This window comes from Zonotrichia leucophrys, chromosome 11, assembly GCF_028769735.1.
Source record: "Zonotrichia leucophrys gambelii isolate GWCS_2022_RI chromosome 11, RI_Zleu_2.0, whole genome shotgun sequence".
Classification (NCBI taxonomy): domain Eukaryota; kingdom Metazoa; phylum Chordata; class Aves; order Passeriformes; family Passerellidae; genus Zonotrichia; species Zonotrichia leucophrys.
This window is the reverse complement of record NC_088181.1, coordinates 10006348-10024753: the sequence shown is the minus strand read 5'-3', so window position 1 is coordinate 10024753 and position 18406 is coordinate 10006348. Positions and strand designations below refer to the sequence as shown.

At 37.8% G+C, this 18406-nt stretch overlaps 1 long non-coding RNA gene across 1 annotated transcript in view; it reads right to left on the bottom strand.

Annotated features, from left to right (window-relative positions):
• LOC135452866 (uncharacterized) overlaps window positions 1-18101 on the bottom strand; it is a 73049-nt gene extending 54948 nt beyond the window's left edge. Inside the window, exons 1-2 of the long non-coding RNA XR_010441719.1 lie at window positions 17981-18101; window positions 10623-10667 (exon numbers count right to left, since the gene is read on the bottom strand). This is a non-coding gene — a long non-coding RNA (uncharacterized LOC135452866). The remainder of the gene's footprint in view (window positions 1-10622; window positions 10668-17980) is intronic.
• Between the last annotated feature and the right edge of the window lie 305 nt (window positions 18102-18406).

The window sequence follows — 18406 nt, the reverse complement described above, 5'->3', positions numbered from 1 at the left end:
TTCACCAATCCTTTCAAGATTAAGGAGGGTTTAAGTCATGGTAATTTGGAAGGGGAGGGATCCAAACCTGTGGGTACTCTTAGTACTGAGTAAACCCCAGAATTTCCCATAGGTAAACAATGAAACTTAATTAACAGGTCAAGTGAGTGATTTGAGGGATTTTTGTAACACCTGTTTCCATATACTCAGAGGGACTATTTTTAGCAATATTTGACAGTGCACCCATTTTGACTACAGACCAAATGGAGTGGATAAGGTGAACTGATTTTCTGATTTTACTTGAGACACTGTTGCCCCTTTTCCATATGTTCAGATTCCTGTGGGTTTAATTTGTTCCCCTGCAAAATACATAATAACTGTGCAGAAAGGGTAGAAGATTTTTAGTTTTTTAAATCTTAATAAAATGGAATATTTTCCATCAGGGTGTGTTGTGGCTCAAAATAAACAGGGGACTGACAGCTGGTAGAGGATGATACTGAAGTGTTATACCAAAAATATTTCTACCTTAGTATACACAGCATGAAATTGATTCCAAGGGAAGATTATTGGTTTCATATTGAGTTGCATTATTTAGATGGATGCATCTCATTCTGTCTCTAGGATTCAGGTCTAGTACCTTGAGACCCCTTCAATCCCTCAAGGCTGCAAAGATTTAAAGTTTCTTGGGCTGGAACTTTGAGGGACTGGCTCTACAGAGGTGACAACACAGCAGACTAAGCCAAGAATTCTCAACTCTGCTGACCTGGATCTCTCTCTCTGGTGCTGCAAGGACTAGAAAAACTCTTTAAAAGGTCTTCATCAGTTCTAGCACAAAGAGAAAAATTTTCATCTTGGGAGAAAAGGTCATGAGTCCAATTCTCAGCTTCTTGAGGTCAAAGATCTTATATGAATATTAAAGTAAACAAAATGTAGAGGAGGAGAAACAGGCATGTAATGCAAGAGACATGTGAGATCAGCAAATCTATGCCTCCGTAAGAATATATTTATAAAAACTCTGTGTGCACTGTGAATTTTACCTGATTGCCACTAATAGCAGGTAAAAGGATTCTTAGTCATTGTCTGATTTTTCATTTTTCTCAGTAAGAGTACTCCTGCTTGTGTTGTAAAGATCCCAAGTCTTAGGTCAGACTCCAAGTGCTCCAGAAGGTACTGACACTGTCCCTGGTGCTGTGGTACTGATACATTCCATGGAAAATTTTGTTATGGATTACCTGCACTCTGTATATTCTTATGTTGTAAATTGAATTTTCTACCTGGACTACACCTGCCATGCTGAATAGGGTCTCATCGTTTGGAGAGAAAAAACAATAAAGCATCATGCCAGGCATCTGACCAAGAGACCTACACTAAAGAAGTACATAGGCATTAAACGATGAAATAACCAGCGCTGTAGATATTACTGCAACTTTTGTAACCAGAGGTTTCTGGCTCCAACCACTCCTTCCTTCTCCTGCTACAAAAAAAACCCCAAAAAACAACACCAAAAAACCCATAAAACCACCTTCCACAGAGAGCCTTATATGTGTAAATAATGCTACTGAAATCAAGAAAGCAGGTACATCTCTATTAACGTGACTGCCAAATCAAGTTCTCAACCAGTCAGCACATAAAATAAAGACATATGAAATTAAATTCATTGTGTTCAATCAGTAAAAAAAGTAAAAGAACTCAAATTAATTATGCAAACTTTAAAAAACACGTTTAGGGGTATGATTTGTTTAGAGAGGTACGTTTTGCACACTACCTGAATCTAGCTGAGAGAACACATAAAACATTCATTTCATTTTCTGCTATGTGCTCGTTTAGTACAATACACTCAGCCATAATGATGTAGCTAACAATTTTATGGTCTTGTATGATTCATGCTGCAAAGGATACCATGCCACACTGAAACCTTTTTATTATCAATCATTGGGAAACACAAGCTTGAAGACTGGCATTAATTAAGAGGGTAAGGATTTACAAATGCTTCTGCTTCATTCTCTAAATATAAATATTCATGGTAGTATCTATGGATCACTTTTTGAAGTAAAAATTGATCTTGGAAAATAAGGCGTTGTAAAGGCAATAGAAGCATAATTATGAAAGGCTGTCTTCAAATCTTACAACTGGAGCATTTTATGACAATAATTCTCTCATTCTTGTAAAAACAAAAATATTGGAATAATTATGGAAATACAAAAAAGGTGACCATGAATTTAGGTTCCTTGTTAAAAATCATTTTTTCAAATAAAAAGAATTACATATCTATTTGCTTTCTTCTTTTCCTTTACCATTTGTTTCCCTCTGGATCCTTTGTGTCTGTTTCTCAGGAGGCCTGTGAGATGTGCACCTCTCATACACACCTTTGCATTCCCATTTCCTTGTGCTCATGCCAATATTGCTGTCACTTCTGCCTCTGTATCTTCCTGAACTAATCTCACAGGTTTTCTACACGTATTACAAACTGGGCATTAGCCAGAACTAAAGTAGCTCATTTTCATTTTATTTATACTCTTAATTCCCTTTGTGTAAGTAACTATGGTAAATACATGCTCATTAAGCACACATAAAAAGAAGATATAGAACTGAACGTACCTGCTTGATAACCCATTACTTGTTTATATTTTTGTTAGTCCAAAGATCACTCAGTAATATATATATGAGAAAAATTACATATGTAATTAGAAGGATTGGTTCCACCTCACCTAAGATACAGAAAACAATGAATTTATTAGAAACAGATTGAATACTGCAAATAAAAAGACTGGCAAGAGCTAGTGATGCCTGTGGTGAGGAACTCATTCCTGCAAAGATTCTATACCTCATTAGACTGAGGTAAGACAAACACTTGGCTAACTACAGGTCTGAAGAAAGCACAGAAATTCAAGGTGTTCCTAGCTTTAAACACAAAAAGAAAACTTGGTTTCCACTGCAATATTTTCTAGGTCATCAAGAAACAGATGTTTTTTATTTAACAATTCCATAAGTAAATAAAACAGCTGGTAATAAACATTTAGGCTAAATGACTGAAAATAGTGTATCCTCAACTGTCCTGAAGGTAAGGGAGCTATTTAAACTTGCCCACACTTGCTATCTCCACATTTAAAATCTGCCTGCTAACAACTGCCAAGAAGAACATTGATAAAAAACAAACCAAATAGACTTCTTAGTTACTTTGAATTTTTTTCACCCTCTTTTAATGTTGACAAGACAAGTAGAGGATGCAAAAATATCTTTCTCTCTCTTCAAACCCCTTGTTGATCTATTTTGTCTTTATTATTTTGTTCTAACAAGCACACCCCAGCTTCTGGAATGCATCAGCCTAAAACACCATTTAGCATCTTCTATTTTCAGATTAGTTCTTATTAAGCTAAACCATTCAGTGAATAATGCCTGTGCCTGTACAGTTTGTGATTAAATACAACTATATTCAGAGCTTTCATGTATGAATTCTGCTTGGGAGAAAAAATTGCCATGCTGCTGGACAGCATATTTGAATATTCTTCCCCATCACAATTATTTATTATTTCTATTAGCTAATGTTGTTTTACTCCTAATTATGGGTAATTAGATGATGAGTTGTCAGCACAATCAATTCACTTAGAAGCCTCTACATTTAATTAACTCAAGATGGTTTTGAACATTTAAATGTCAAAACAACATTTAGAAAACAGAACATTAATATGTTGTTCATTGAGCTGTACATTATAGAATGTGACTTAAAGAACCAAAGGTTTTGGTGTGATGACAGGTCTCAAAATCTGCTTGTAGAAAGTCCAAATTTGCTGTACATTTTGACAGCTTTACTACAATGTCTTTGGACTTGGCAGGTCGCCTGGTACAAAACTTCAGTGCTAATCTGAGAATACCAACTACTGCAGGATTTGGTGGATAATGGAAAAACACCCTTCCCAAACACCAGCATCTAGGAAAGCTGCAATGTCAACCTCCATCCATTTTAATGTCTTTAGCAAGGGGATGGCTCCTCTCAACAGAAAATGGAAAGGAAAGGTAGAGTCAGAGTCATCCTCAGCTGAAGAAGGGCTCTGAACAGAGAGAGGTGTAAGATGGCAGGGCCTTCACATTCGTGTTTGTCCTGAACTATGTGATAAGTGACAATAAATGTGCCCACTTCTGTTGGTTTTCACCCGGTTCTGCAAAAGGATGATGAGAGCAAATCAGAACAAGACAGACTGGAAATTTCAGAGAAAGAAAGAATCTGCCCCACCCAGAGATTTTTATTTAGTGTTACCATTGCTGAAAAAGCACCCTTCAAAGCCTGACAAGCTGTTATAACACTTGAAACTTTTTGATATCAACAATGAAGTTCATTGTTCTGTTTGAACACACCTTTCCAAAATAATCATTAAGCCACCATATGACCATCCTAACATTAAAGTTTCCTCTTTAGCATATGAAATCATAACATGATCTTAAAAAACTTAGGAGCTACTGAACATGTTAGTGGAGTTTTCTATTCCTAGCAGGTATCTCAGTCTCTCTCCCCAGAGATGTACAGTTGCAGTGGAATTGTGGTGAGGGATGCCAGGCCAGCAAGGACACCATTCTATTGCTCATGAAGAATAGATTTGATCAGGGATCTGGCTTTGGGACCCTTATGAGCTCTCCTGGAGATGAACAGAGCAAGGGTGGGAGAAGAGCTCATGATCCATCATGATTTTGAAAATCTACTGGGAATGTCGTCTTTTCCTGTGACTACACCAAGCTTGCAAGGTACTAAGCCCAGGCTGGCAAATTCTAAGAGTTAATCCTTATTCCCACAGTGACCACATGTAAGGGTTTTCATATCAGAAAACCTGCCAGAGGGAAACTGAGATGTTTGAGATTATATCTGACAAGGATTCATGTTTTTCTCTTATCACCAGGACTTCTGGAAAAGTGGCTTGGAAAGGCTTGAGAGCTTCAGGCCTCGCTCAAAGCCAGCTAGTTCACTAGACAAAGGCAGATTCTTGCCCTATGAGCTTTACACATTAAAAAAATGTTGGCTAAAAAGCTTCCTTTTTCCAGCCTACAAACTATAATTGTAAATTTCTATGCTGAAGGTTCAGAGTTGATGGAATCCATCCTGCTCTAGTGAAATCTCAAACTGTTCTCCAGGGTCAGAACTTCTGGCTTTAGGAAAGGACTTTGTTACAGCATCTAATCTATGGTCATCTTTCAGTCAATATACACATTTGCTTAAATTTCTTACAAAATCCCCATGGTCATCCAGACTCAGCTTTATAATGCTGAACAAAGCAGCAAAACAAGAAAACAAGTCACCAGCTATATTTCCAGCACTAAGTCAAGTCATACATATTTCAATTCACATGGCATTTGCTCTTTCACATCTCTGAAAGTTACCCTGCTTTTCCCTCTGACAAGCTGTCATTGTTTCTAGTAACACATTTTTGTTTCAATGTTGGGAGACTTTTCATTACCTTCTGTATCAGAAGAACTGTTTTCCACAGTACATATCCCAAAGGCCCGAGTGAAAGAATGCTGCCTGCTTGCTTTAGTACCAAAGCCTGAACTTGAGAGTCAGCACAAATGACAATAAAAAGAAATTACTGAGAATTTGGGGGTGTCTCATACCAAGTAGACAGAATAACTTTAAGACCTTTAAAATAAACACAATTTCCTTCTGTTGCACAGTAGGCATTATTCATTACCAGTATGGATTTGTTGTGGCTGTGCTGTGTTTTGGTAGTGAACATCAACAACATGACAGAAATGTTTCAGCCTTTCTATTCTCTTTCTACAAATGTGAGTGTAACAGTAAAGCCAAATGACAGGTACTCCCCCACTTGCTGGTATTCCATCAGTCAGGCACAGTTGGAGCAGCATGGGGCCCAGATAAAGCCAGCACCTATTAGCTGCTTCCTTTGATTCTCCTGCTACTGCTCAGACACAGAGCAGGATGCTGCAAAGGATAAGCAGCTCTAAAAACAGACAAAAAAATTATTATCCCAAACAAAGGCCAATAAGGTATTCTGAAGACCTTCTCTGTTTCACTTTCTGGTTTCTAGAACAAACTGTCCTGTCAAGATCTCAATAGTTTCTGTGAGCCTGAAAGATAATTCAAGATTCCTGTATAGTTTGAGAAAGTTTTTAAAAATGCAGCATGCAGTGCAACAGTTTGAAGCCTCTCATACAAGACTGAAAGACAAAGAAGAAAAGTAATCATGATGAATGCCTTTTCCTGCTCTTGTTCTTTTTCCTCTCCATTTCTAAATTCCTTTCTATTGCCAACAAGAACACACAATTTTCAAATTCATTTTACAAAATTAATGTTAGGCTAGGGGAGGACTGGGGATGCTACTTCCTCAAACTAACAATTTTCACACATTATTTTTAGTTCTTGGGAGTATCCAGAGCGAGCTGGGGCAGTGAGATCAGTTTGTAGCTATTATGTGTGTGACTGTGCATTTCTTTTCCTCATGGTAGTTAATTTATAGATTCTTACATATAAATCCACTGTTTTTCAGATTAATGAATTCAGAAAGTTAAAATGCACATCCTACAAGCTAGGAGTGAATCTGTATACATATACACAAACACAAATAGAGGAAGTCTTAGGCAACTCAGTGAAGTTTACGGATGTGTGCTCTTTGAAGTTTTATGCTGTATAGTTAGACATGCCAAAAGCTGAATTTTGGTAAGATTGAAGTAAATTAAAAATAAATGCAGAAATTCTCAGAGGTTGGTATGCAACTTAGAGAGCCTTAAATGGCCAATGAATTTCAGTTTGCAGAGTCACTATGCCATAATTGCATGGTTATGAACTTTTATTAGTTGATTGCTCCCTTCCAACCTGCCCATTTTTTAAATCATCACAGGTCTTGCTCTGCTCACACTGAAGCCAAAGATTGTGTTCCAGCTGCTGCTCCTGGCACGTGGGGCAGGGCTGCAACCCCCAGTGCACACTGCAAGCAGAGGAAAGGTCTGTGAAGAAATGAGTCCTGCTGCTCCCACTGAAAAGCCCACACTAAAATAGTCCTTTTTTCCATCAGGGATGTCCTAGATGCTTATGTATTTCCTAAGTGGGTTTCTTTGAAACTGAGCATAGAGAATTAATATTAGACTGATTTGCCAACCATATAAAAATCAGCCTACATCTCAGCTGGTCACAATGCTGCAGGTTTGACAGAGTCTGAGTAAGGCAGACTTCTTGAATTTTGAGGCATGTTTGGACAGCTTTGACTGTGTTTCTCCAACCTATATACTTGACTGAAATAATCCTTCAGGTAGGCACCTGAAGGATGTCTCTGTTATAAAAGAGACATAGAGTCCCGATCTTGAAATATTTTCAATCTTTCAGAATATAACCAAATGCATAAGTAAAAACTGAGATGTTTTAGTACTTCCCTCATCTCAGTGAAGTATATATCTAAGTGGCATCAAAATACTGGGTATTTCTGCTCTGCAATATTTATGTAAATCACTGCTATTTTGAACAGTTCTCTGTCAGCACCAACATTTGTGCCTTGCAAAAGGCATTATTCTATGCTTATCCTTGGCATTCCTACTGAAATTGTAATTCTGAAAAATCATCGCAGCCATCTAAGGGAGCTTGTGCATGAAGTTCCTGCTCCCTTAAACACTGCTTAAGCCAGAATAACTAATAGTCTTTTTCAAGGATGACTAGATTTATATATCTTCCCCCTGGACTCAATGCTCCCATGCAGCCAAGAAACCTTTTATTAAAATGCTAGCAATATAGTTACATTTTACTCTCAATACCTGCAGACCAAAGATTTCTACAGAGATCAAACTGCAAAAACAGCAAAGCAGGAATGACTGAGAATCACACTGATCTCACAGAAAGCTGGCACTGCATTTCCAAAAATAAATTCCAGTTCCAACCCTTTCATTCCCACAATCAAATACAGGTGCAGCTGTACAGCAGTAATCAATGGCGGATAGAGACAGATGTGCAACTATCCAATTTGCAAACAAAGAACGCACATGTCAGTAGCATGGACGACCACATCTTCACTTCAAAGAGTTTAGGACTGGATTTTGGCAGGCAAAAACATGCATGTGTTTGGGAGGCTCAACAGTGCAAGAAACGATCCTATGCTCACTAATCAAAATCCAGCAGAGGCCTTCTTTGACAATTTGGCCCTAAATATTAAGCAGTGCCTGGGGGCTGATTAAAATTGACCTCTCTGGGGCATAGATCATGCAACACTAAGAAAACAAGCTGAAGAAACAGAAGCAAAGACTGCTGTTCTCTGCATCTTTATTGGTATGAAAACTCTTAAGACGCCAAACAAGGGGGGTGTTCAGGGGGAGACGTTAATATCTGAGGAGGGAGATCAAAAGCAGTTAACGTTCCTGGCACTGCATTGTGGCATGTGTATCTTTATACTTTTAAACTTACAGTATTAAAAAAAAGATTTTAAAAAAAGGGAAAAAGGAAAAAGAAACATTTCTTTGTTAAATCAAATATTGCCACATGTTACTCATTTTAAGTTTGCTGTCCTAAGATCCAACTTAATTTAGTCTGCATTGAACATTTCTGATCTGAACATTTAATGTGGCAATGTTTTCCTCTGCCAGGAATATTATCTGAATGTTAAACATGAACTCAATTTATTCATCAGAACATGGCAAGCATGATACCAAAGGTCACTTTGTTTATATTGTCCTCCAACTCCATAACTTACAGCCTGTTTCTTTCATCTTCTAACCTTAGAACACTCAACATTATTGGATGTTACAATGTGGGGAAGAGAATGGGATTTTTTTTTTCTAAAGCATTTTTATTTGGAACTAGAGGGAAGGAAACAGCCTTGTTCAGCAGCAAGGAAAAGCACAGAAACATGCAATAACACATCTACTCCATTATGAACTGGTAACTGATATGCAAGATAAGGTTGCCCTGGTATGGAGGATGCATAAGAAGCTGTGTGCATTACATCTTAATGCTCACAATACAATTATGGCTTCTTGATTCTGTAAGCAGTTGCTGATCTCAGCCACATCAGAATAAAACCACAACCACCACATACGCATTTTTCATGCAAAACATGGCCACAAAGCCTTGCAGAACCTGAGCCAAATTCTGCTATTAATTACACTGGCAGAAGTTCGCAGTAGTACCACATTCACATGCAGCTCTGCAGTTCGAAACTGTACCTACAGCAGTAAGACTAGCTTAGAAACTGGTACCTATTCTTCAGAAAGCACTGTACATTGCTCATTACCAGTTAGGACAATTCCAATGCTGAAAATGCTTGTCCCTCCTCCCCTCAACATCTAAAGGGAGCTTAAATCTAAAAAGAATAGACCTATACAAATGCATAAGCAGGTAGATGAAAGACACATGAACAGAAACATCCATTTCAAAATAACCCAAACCATTGTCTTTCTGAAGTGGCAGAAACATATTCTTTACTATTTGCCACTGCTTCTGAATAAATATTAGCATTCACCCTGCTTGCTGATAACTCAGTTTATCACTTACTGAATTCAGATGTTAAATTTTCTTTTACCTTATTAAAGAGTCAGTTCCCTGCCATTATATTGAATTGCTAGGATTTTCACACAGTCATATATCAGATATCAGGAAAGCAATATCCATCTGTTAATTCACTATCAATAAAATCCAAAGAAACAAAACTGATTATTGGTACTCAGGCTTTTCAAATCCAGGCCATAGAATCATTCAATATGGTATTGATACTTCCCATCAAAACCTCATCTGTGCATTATAAATGTAAGGCTGAAGAATAAGAAATATCTCAAACTTTATGAGAAGAAGTTCCTTTACAAAAAACCCTAATGCTGAAGGGAGCTCCCAGAAATGCTGCACTGAGAGAAGGCTGGACAGGTAATGTGATGCAGACATGCAGATGTTCAAGAGGACTAAATCCAGTTCCAGGTGCACTTTTCATGACTCAAAAGTCCCAGTCCCCCATGTGACTGTTGGGCTGTCCCAGAACAGCGTTTTCATGACTGGAATTCCCTAAAACTTGAAGGTCTAAAATGTGGTGTTATTTGGAGATTGATAGCCAGCTGTCCAAAGCATCAGGTATTGGACTAACTCTGCATTTGTAATCTTAGCTCTGATTTTGGAGGCAGCAGAACTAAACCTTGTTTACCCTCCAAGAGGGCTCCACTGATGACAACTTAGAACATCAAGGCTGTATTTTAAGTGCGTGTATTAGCAGATCCCATAGTTATATTTCTCCTCAATCATATTTTATGCAAGTAGTGACCTCAGCAGTTAGTTCTATTCATTCAAAAGCATCCATTTTAAAAATTTTAAAGATACAGCCACCTAAAGTCTAATAATTACAAAGATTTTTTTTTCAGTGACAGACAGACATATACACAAGTGTGTTAATTGACAGAGTACCTTACCTCCCTAATGCATTCTTATGTTTTATATACAGGTAAGCTTCAAGAGTGCATTTCTTAATCCAATGAAATATTTATCAGATCTGAGATCTAAAGTGTACATATTCAATTTTTTATGCACACCTTTACATGATTCATGAAATTCACTCATAATGTGAGTTCTTTTCATTAAATTTTGTTTTTATGTATCATTGTTACCTCTTTTTTTACAACCAGATTCATATTGAACTGACAAATATCATTCTGGTATCTTTGAACAAAGTAGTTCTTACCTTTTGATAGAAATCATGAAGCTCTAGCTCCTGCGGTATTTTTCTCTGTAAATAAACAAACCAAAGAAAAGAATAAAATTCAGGAAAATGTTAAATCTGCTGTGAAAAACAATGTGCTACATTATGTGAGTATTAAACTATGTTCAGAGATGGACAATGCTACATGGAATAACACTGATTAAAAATAGAATATTCTGAATGCATATAGAAATGTACCATCACACTTAATCCAAAATGGATTTTGGACTGAAGATTTTTTGGTTTCTCAATCAAATTCGTGTTCCCATACATCTTAAAGGGCAGCTGGGTTTTCAATCAAAATCAATCTCCAGTAAACCAAAATTTAGTCTTGCATTGCAGGTACAAGGGAGTGTAACTGACTGGTGAGGAATGGTTTGACTGTTGAGATATTTGTGTCGGGGTTTGTGTGGTTGTTTTGTAACCATATGATCAGGCACAGCACTGAGGGCGGGATTTGGGCACTGGAGCACAGAGGACTGTGAGCTCTGCTACTGCAGCAGCAGGAACTGCTCCAGAGATTAGGTGCTTTCTTTGGGGGTGACCTTTGGCTCCACGTCCCTCTGTGGAGGGACTCGGGGTCCTCCAGCAGCACTGAGTGAGGGTGCTGACAGTGCTCATCATCCAGCAAATACTGTGGCTGCTCAGGAAACAGCTACTCAGGCTTTGTAAAACCAGGCTGGATTTGCAAGTCACACAGGAGCACATTTTATTCCTCTAGGAAATGAGTAAATGTCACAACACACTGATACCCTGCAAGCCAGATACAAAGACATGTCACAGTGTTTGGCCAGCATTCTCCAGAGTGCAAAGCATGCATTTATAGAAACTATCTAATAGACAGCTGGCCTCCCACCTCAGCCCTTCTGTATTGCCTTTTTTCATTTTTCTGGAAACACCAGTTTGGGTCCTACACAATAACACACCCTTGAGGTACTCTCAACTCACACAGACTCCACAGGAGACACGAGCTTGACACTTTGTATAACCTCAACTGCAAAAATGGGACTAACAAAGAAAAGTTATAATGTCATTTTTCAAACTTAGCTAAAAGGCAAAAAATGCTGATATTGCATTATAGAGTCACAAAATCATAGGGAAAATATTTTACCTTTCCAAATAATTTGTGGTACAAAATTGCACTACTTAATGCTGACTGCACATTGCATTTATTTTTCTTAGAGAAGAAATACTTTTAAGTACTAACCCCAGCTACTGACCCTTTATGTGAACTAATTCCTCAATTAACATCACTTTTGCTTTCCCTTAGTTTCAGTGGGAGGAAAAGAAAATCCAAACATCATCTCTCTTTCCTACATCATTAAGATCAAAATTTGCTCAAACACAGGTTATAGGCAGAAGACAATGTCTCTACTGTGAAAATGTGGGTAAGAAGTATTTCTTAGGCTTGAAATTATTTGATGTTCAAAACCAGCAAAAGGATTCTGGCTTTTAATACTAACTCACTCCTATATTAAAAAAGTGTGGTACATGTGTATATACACAACGTGTATAGCTTTATATGTTTTATATATATGTTCCACTATATACAGTAGTTAACTGGCTGAGATCAGGATTTTATTTTTCCTTGAAAAAGTTGTTGCCACAAAGACTACAAAATATTATTGCAATAATTCAGTGACAGGGCTATCTGTGCAGTCAGCAATTTCAGCTCTGTTTATGGTTCAGAACATATAGAGTATTCTTGCAATTAAAAGGTAACAAAAAAGGAGACTTGTTTAATAGCTGAAACCACTGTAAAAACTAAGGTCAACTACTTGAAAGAACAAAAAGTGACTGCAAGATTAGTTTTCCTTGAAGTTTTTCTCTAGAGCCTTGTAATCTGGCATGCCAAGCTATACACTCACTTCTGAGAAACTGCTCCAAAACACCAGAAATCTCAGCTGTAGAACATCACTAAACCTCTATAAAACAGAGTCCCATACAACTTTTACTTACATTGTTAAGTTAACCATTGATTCTAGAGATATTTAAAAAATATTAAATTAAAATAACCTAATTTTTCAGTATTTTGATTTCACCACTTCATCAGGATTTCCCAAACTTTCAAAAAAGCTTCTTGTTATCTGTAGAAAATAAACTTACTGGCTTTCAATGGCCAAGGGAATGCTCTCCCTCTCAGGAACATTAAATAATATTTGGGCAGAAAGATTGTCCTTAACTTCTACTTAGAAACCAGAAAATTATATTAGTCTAGAAAAAAGCATTTCTCCAGCTGAGCATGCATGCCTGTGGCTGGACTAAACTCTTCCCCCAATTAAATTATATCAGTGTTGATAGCTCAATCTCCAGGAAACTCTGTCATTATGCCATCAGAGAAAAGTGATGTTGATTCCCCCCTGTAGATCTCATTAGTGAGGCCAAAGGTGGGAAGAGAACCTCACTTATTCTTTCAAAAACAGAGGATCACCACAGAGGTGTCCTTTGTGTTAAAGTACAGCCTGGTGTGTAAGTCATGTTTTAGATTCATTTAAAAAAATGAACAAATCCAACAAGAGATGCTGCCACTCTCCTGCTAGTTCAAAGCAAAAAAAGCACTTAAACAATTCATGGTTTATAACAAGGCAGATCACAAAGAATAAAAGAAAATAAATGTTACATAAATCATGTAATCTCTTTCCCAATGCAGTTCATTAACAGCTTCAAAAATAAATCAAATAACATTGCCAAAAAGAAAAAAAAAAGAAAGCTGAGATAATTAGATTTGTACAGCGAACTTATTGTGCTAGCATTCCAAGACATCCTGAAAAGCATACCAACACATTTCTGGCTAAGAGCATTACTAGATTCATTTTCCTTTGGAAAATGACTTAGTGTGAAAGTATCCCATGCAGAGCAGCTCCAAACACTGCTCCATGCTGCATTTTTAGTTTCCCAAATGTTCAAATTAAGTACCCCAAGTAAACCAGAGGCGCTGAAATGGCCAGGGCACAGAACCCATGGGCAGGCCACTCTCCTTCACAGCAGCCCAGGAGGGCAGAGAACACAGATTTTCTGCTCTCCCTCATCCTGGAGAAGGGAACTGTGCAGCAAGTGAAAGCTGCTGGACTCAACACTAACAGCCCCGGAGATTATGGATCTGCTTTGGGGTTTTTGTACTGTAAAGTCATAGCAGATTCTTACAAGTTCATCAGAGTTGTGAGGAAGAGAAGCTTAGATATGCCTCAATGAGCAGCAATACACTTCAAGTTGCTACATCCTGTACACTATATAATATTTATACATCTTAGCATTTTTTAACTTCTCAGAAATTTCTACCAATGAAATTTTTACCAGTTTTTCTGCACCTGCCCAAACCTTCTTAGCTATTTAGCTGCAAAAATAACCTTTTTCTTTTTCTTCTGAATAGGTACCAGCATAGTCTATGAAAACTTGTGCTCCCAAGAGATGAAGCAGTTTTAAAAATCATCACAATATCAACTCAATTTTGATATGCTGGACAGAGAAGTTAGAAGTCATGGCAGAGAATCTGGACTAATACATCAAGCCATGGGTTCAGGAACTTCTCTGGGACCATTTGAAAATCCCTCACACTTTTTTCTATCTTGTCTATGAGGTAAGGTGAGATGACACCACTGATGTTTCACAAGACTGAAGGAATGGCCAAATATTACAAAAGTGGGATCTCTGGTGAATATATGACATTCACAAGTGATATAAAATAGTAAGAAAATAGAGTATGCAAAAAAAAATAAAAGTGCAAAAACAAGCACTAGAACAACCAGAGCCAGGCAAGCAGAAACAGATGGAAAATGCTATTTAGAGACTAGAAAAGGCATCAATAAGCTCTCCCTGGAGGGGGAGCCTATAAACCTAATCACAAGACTTCCTTTGGGGAAAATATAGCAGATAGGCAAATGAAAACAAAATGAGTTAATCAAACCCCCAAAACCACTAAAAACACTGGAGCAAGTTAAAGACGCAAAGTCCTCCATTGAAACCTATTAACGGTTCTACAGAGTCTCCAAAAACACAACCCAGATCCAGTCTCTGGAACAAGATATTTTATAGTTCAAGGTGATTAGGAAAACCTACCTTTGCCATGTATAGTCTTGGAGCTTGGAAGAAAATACTGTGCTGGAAACAGAGCACCAGCAGTGCCAAATGCAGCCAAGACCCAGAAGGTGTGGCAGAGCTCTCATGTATCCCACTTTCCAGTACTTGGCCCCATGCTTTGTTAGTTGCCTTTGTGCATTGTAAAGTTCTGAGTGACTTAAGTCACTCAAAATAATTAAAGTTCGTAATTTTCAGACTTCGAGTGCTACAGAATAAGACTTTGGTGAAAGAATGACAAATAATGCAAGAATCAGCAATTTCTAAACAGCAGACTTGCAAGAGTTGCCATTGAAGGATTGTGTAATGCACTGCTCACAAGTAGTCAGCTGGCTGCATCCATCTCTGAAAGGAGTTACTAACTGGATATCACTGTGTAAGTACTAATTATTACTCTCTTGGGTTTGAATCCAACCCAAGAGCAGAAAAAACACCATGTGTTTTCTCTGCTAACTAACTAGTTCGTTGGCAGAAAACCGAGCAACTAACCAGTTATGGGCAAGAACTACCCACTAAATAATATTTATATTCGCTCATTAATAACCCACAGGCTGAACTTTGTTCTCAAATTATACTGGAAATACTTAGAGAATCATGAGTGCAACTCTAGAAATCAGAATGACGCATGCAGATGGAAAATGCTAGATGCACCATATAAATCACATACAATATATAATCATCATGACTTACAACCCTATATTTAGCAGCTAATACTATTGCTCTTAAGTTGCTTTGCACTTGCTCTCATGAGAAACAATAGTCTCACAACACATTTGTACATTCTTTAGTTTTACAGACTAAAGCTGAGACAGATTATACAATTTCTTTAAGCAAAACACAACAGTGGAGCCAAGGATGAACCCAGATGTCTTCATTTTCAGTCTTCATTTTCAATGCAGGAATTATTCCAGACTTCATTCCTTCATTCAACGTTGAAGATAGATGTTACAAAAATAATTTACACTGCTTTAGGTTTATTTTTTGAATTTCAGTGGAATTATTTTTTTTAATTTGGTAAGTGAAATGAATACAATGTAATCATTGAAATAAATCCTTCTATTGAAATTAGGCTTGGAAAAAGGAACCCTAGCCTGGTATGTGCACAGGCAAAGAACTCAAATTTCAAAATAGCAACTTCCAGCAAAAATAAATTGGACGAGTTCAACCAGTCAAATTTTCTGTTTGTAAAATCAGTTTTGAACCTCTGACTTTCCTCAAAGTATGCAAAAGGAATATGTTTTCAAGAATATTCTTGCCCCTTGTGGGTATAAAAATACTTTAATGTCTTTTAACAAAAGTTTAGGCAACAAAGCTATTGAAGAAGCTGTGCCTCCTCATCTCCAAAAATGCACAGTGTTGCTAAGAGAGATGGTTGGTGACTTTTTCACAATGATTAACTTCTGGGAATATGTGAATAAAGAACAAGTCTCGTTAGCTACTCACAAAAAAACCCCAAACAAACAAACAAAGCCTTAAAATTTAAAAACCCATAAATGTTACAATATTATGAATACCTTTAAATGTTTAATTTCTGCTCAATGTATGGGTTACTGGTTACAAAAGCACAGGAACTTGCACAGGATGACTCCAAACCAGTGCAGGGGGTCAGGACAGACTCCCTGCCCTGACTCTGGCACAGCAAAGCCCCCTTCCACCTTGCTGCTAATCCAAACTGAATTCCAGATCCACAATGTGAACTTATTTCCCATTTTAAAAGGCTTTTTGTGGTTAAAGGAGATATATAACCAGGATGACAATCCACAAGACAGCATAAATTTATGAAGGCAGAATTACCAAGTCAGGGCAAGAAAACATCTTTTGGAATTGCCTCAGATTCTAATATTTTTCCTCAATAACTTTGCCCAGCAATAATAGAGAAAAAAACAACCACAGTGGTTTCTGGGTGGCTAAAGCGGTTATATCCCAGGCATAAAATACCAAACAAAACTATCTTTTAATAAAAAACTTTCCTTCAAATGTAAAATTGATACCTTTTTCTGGTTTATGGATAATTTAGCATGATTACTATAATCGTAACAAAAATGCTGAAATATAACTCTCCTCTTCTTCAAACAAAGATTGTCTTACAGGCTTGGGATCAGTCCATTGACTCTTTTGCATTGGTAGAATAATTCAGAGGGTAAATTTTTAAAGGGACACAGAAATTTGCCTGTCCTGACCCCCAGTCAGTGAAGAAGGAACATGACATTCCCCATGACTGCTTAGCACAGGCAGGGCAGAACAAGCAACAAGCCAATAGCTCCCAAAGAGTTTCTCAGCTGAGGGAGGGAGGCACCCAGTGCCTGACCCTGGCTGCAGGTGCAGAAGAAGCTTTTGAGACTTTGTGTGGAGGTGCAGGCAGAGCAGGACATGATGCCACCCAGCCAGGTGGCAGCAGGCTGCCTCCAGCCACACTCAAGCCAAAATGCCTTGAGCTAGCTCCACTTCACTTCTCCCTTGCTCACCACCCCCAAGCATGGATAATTCTCTTTAAGACAATTTTATCTGAATGGTTGCTTCTCAGAGAAAACAAATTCTCAGTATGGTTCCTTGAAAACTTATGCAAAACCCTTAGAAAATATGGACACTTTTCCATGATGCGAACTTCAACAGCTAAGAGATTCCCGCTAAAACATCAATAGCTTTAACTGCTGTAACTGAGAAATGCCTTCCCTGCTAAAATTAGATCACCTAATAAACAGACAAACCATACATGCCCAGCTCTAATCTCAATTTAGAGTCCCTTTGTAGCTAAAAGCAAACTGTCTCATTCTCTTTGAAGTTCTGGAGAAACTGGATGAACTTTTATCTTATTGCAACCACCTCCTTATAAGTAATGCGCTACTCTATAATTTTTACATTGCTGCAGAAAGTCAGTTTCTGAAGGGAATGTCCATCTCTGGTTCTTACTTCATACACTGATGAATGAGATACCATCTCTGGGGTTTTTATTGTTAGTTTTAGCCAGTGTAAAGCTGACCTCCTGAATTAAGCCAGAACATTGCTACAAGTTGATGCTCCTTTACTGAAAATAAACTTGTTCACACAATTCATAGTCCAGCACAGTTTTTTCCCAATTTCTCAATACCAAATGAGAGATGTCATCACCTAACAGCTTGGTAAATGGTACATTTTGCTAAATGAAGGCTAGAAAAAAATAATTTGACTTCTTCTGTAGATTTTACCTGCTCGGTTTATTTTATGTGGACACAAGGTCAACAGCAAAACTGGAGGCTTGTTATAATCTTATTGCAAAGTTTCCATACCTTCTTGGTGGTTTCTCATGGGCACCTCCTTGCAGCACTGACTCCTTCTTCTTCTTCACAGCACAACCAACAAACTCCATTTGTCTCTTCACCCAGCTAGCCCACTCTTTTGTAGCACTTTCCTTATTGGAGCAGCTGTGGCCTATTAAGGGCAGGCCAGTTCCTAATCTTTGGTGATTAGTGCAGCTGCAGCTCCTCAGGTGTGAGATTACCTTCTGCACTATCTTTATTTTCTTACATTCCATCCCTCCATAGAGACTGAGTCAGGAAAAATGGGGTGTACAGTGTTTTTGGTGGGATGTTGTCTAAATTCCAGTTAAAGATTACAAATATGGCTCTGACGATACTCAGTTGAAAAACAACTGAGAAATTAATAATGAAAATCCTGCATGGCTCTGGCCTCTATTTACTTACAGACTCACAAGC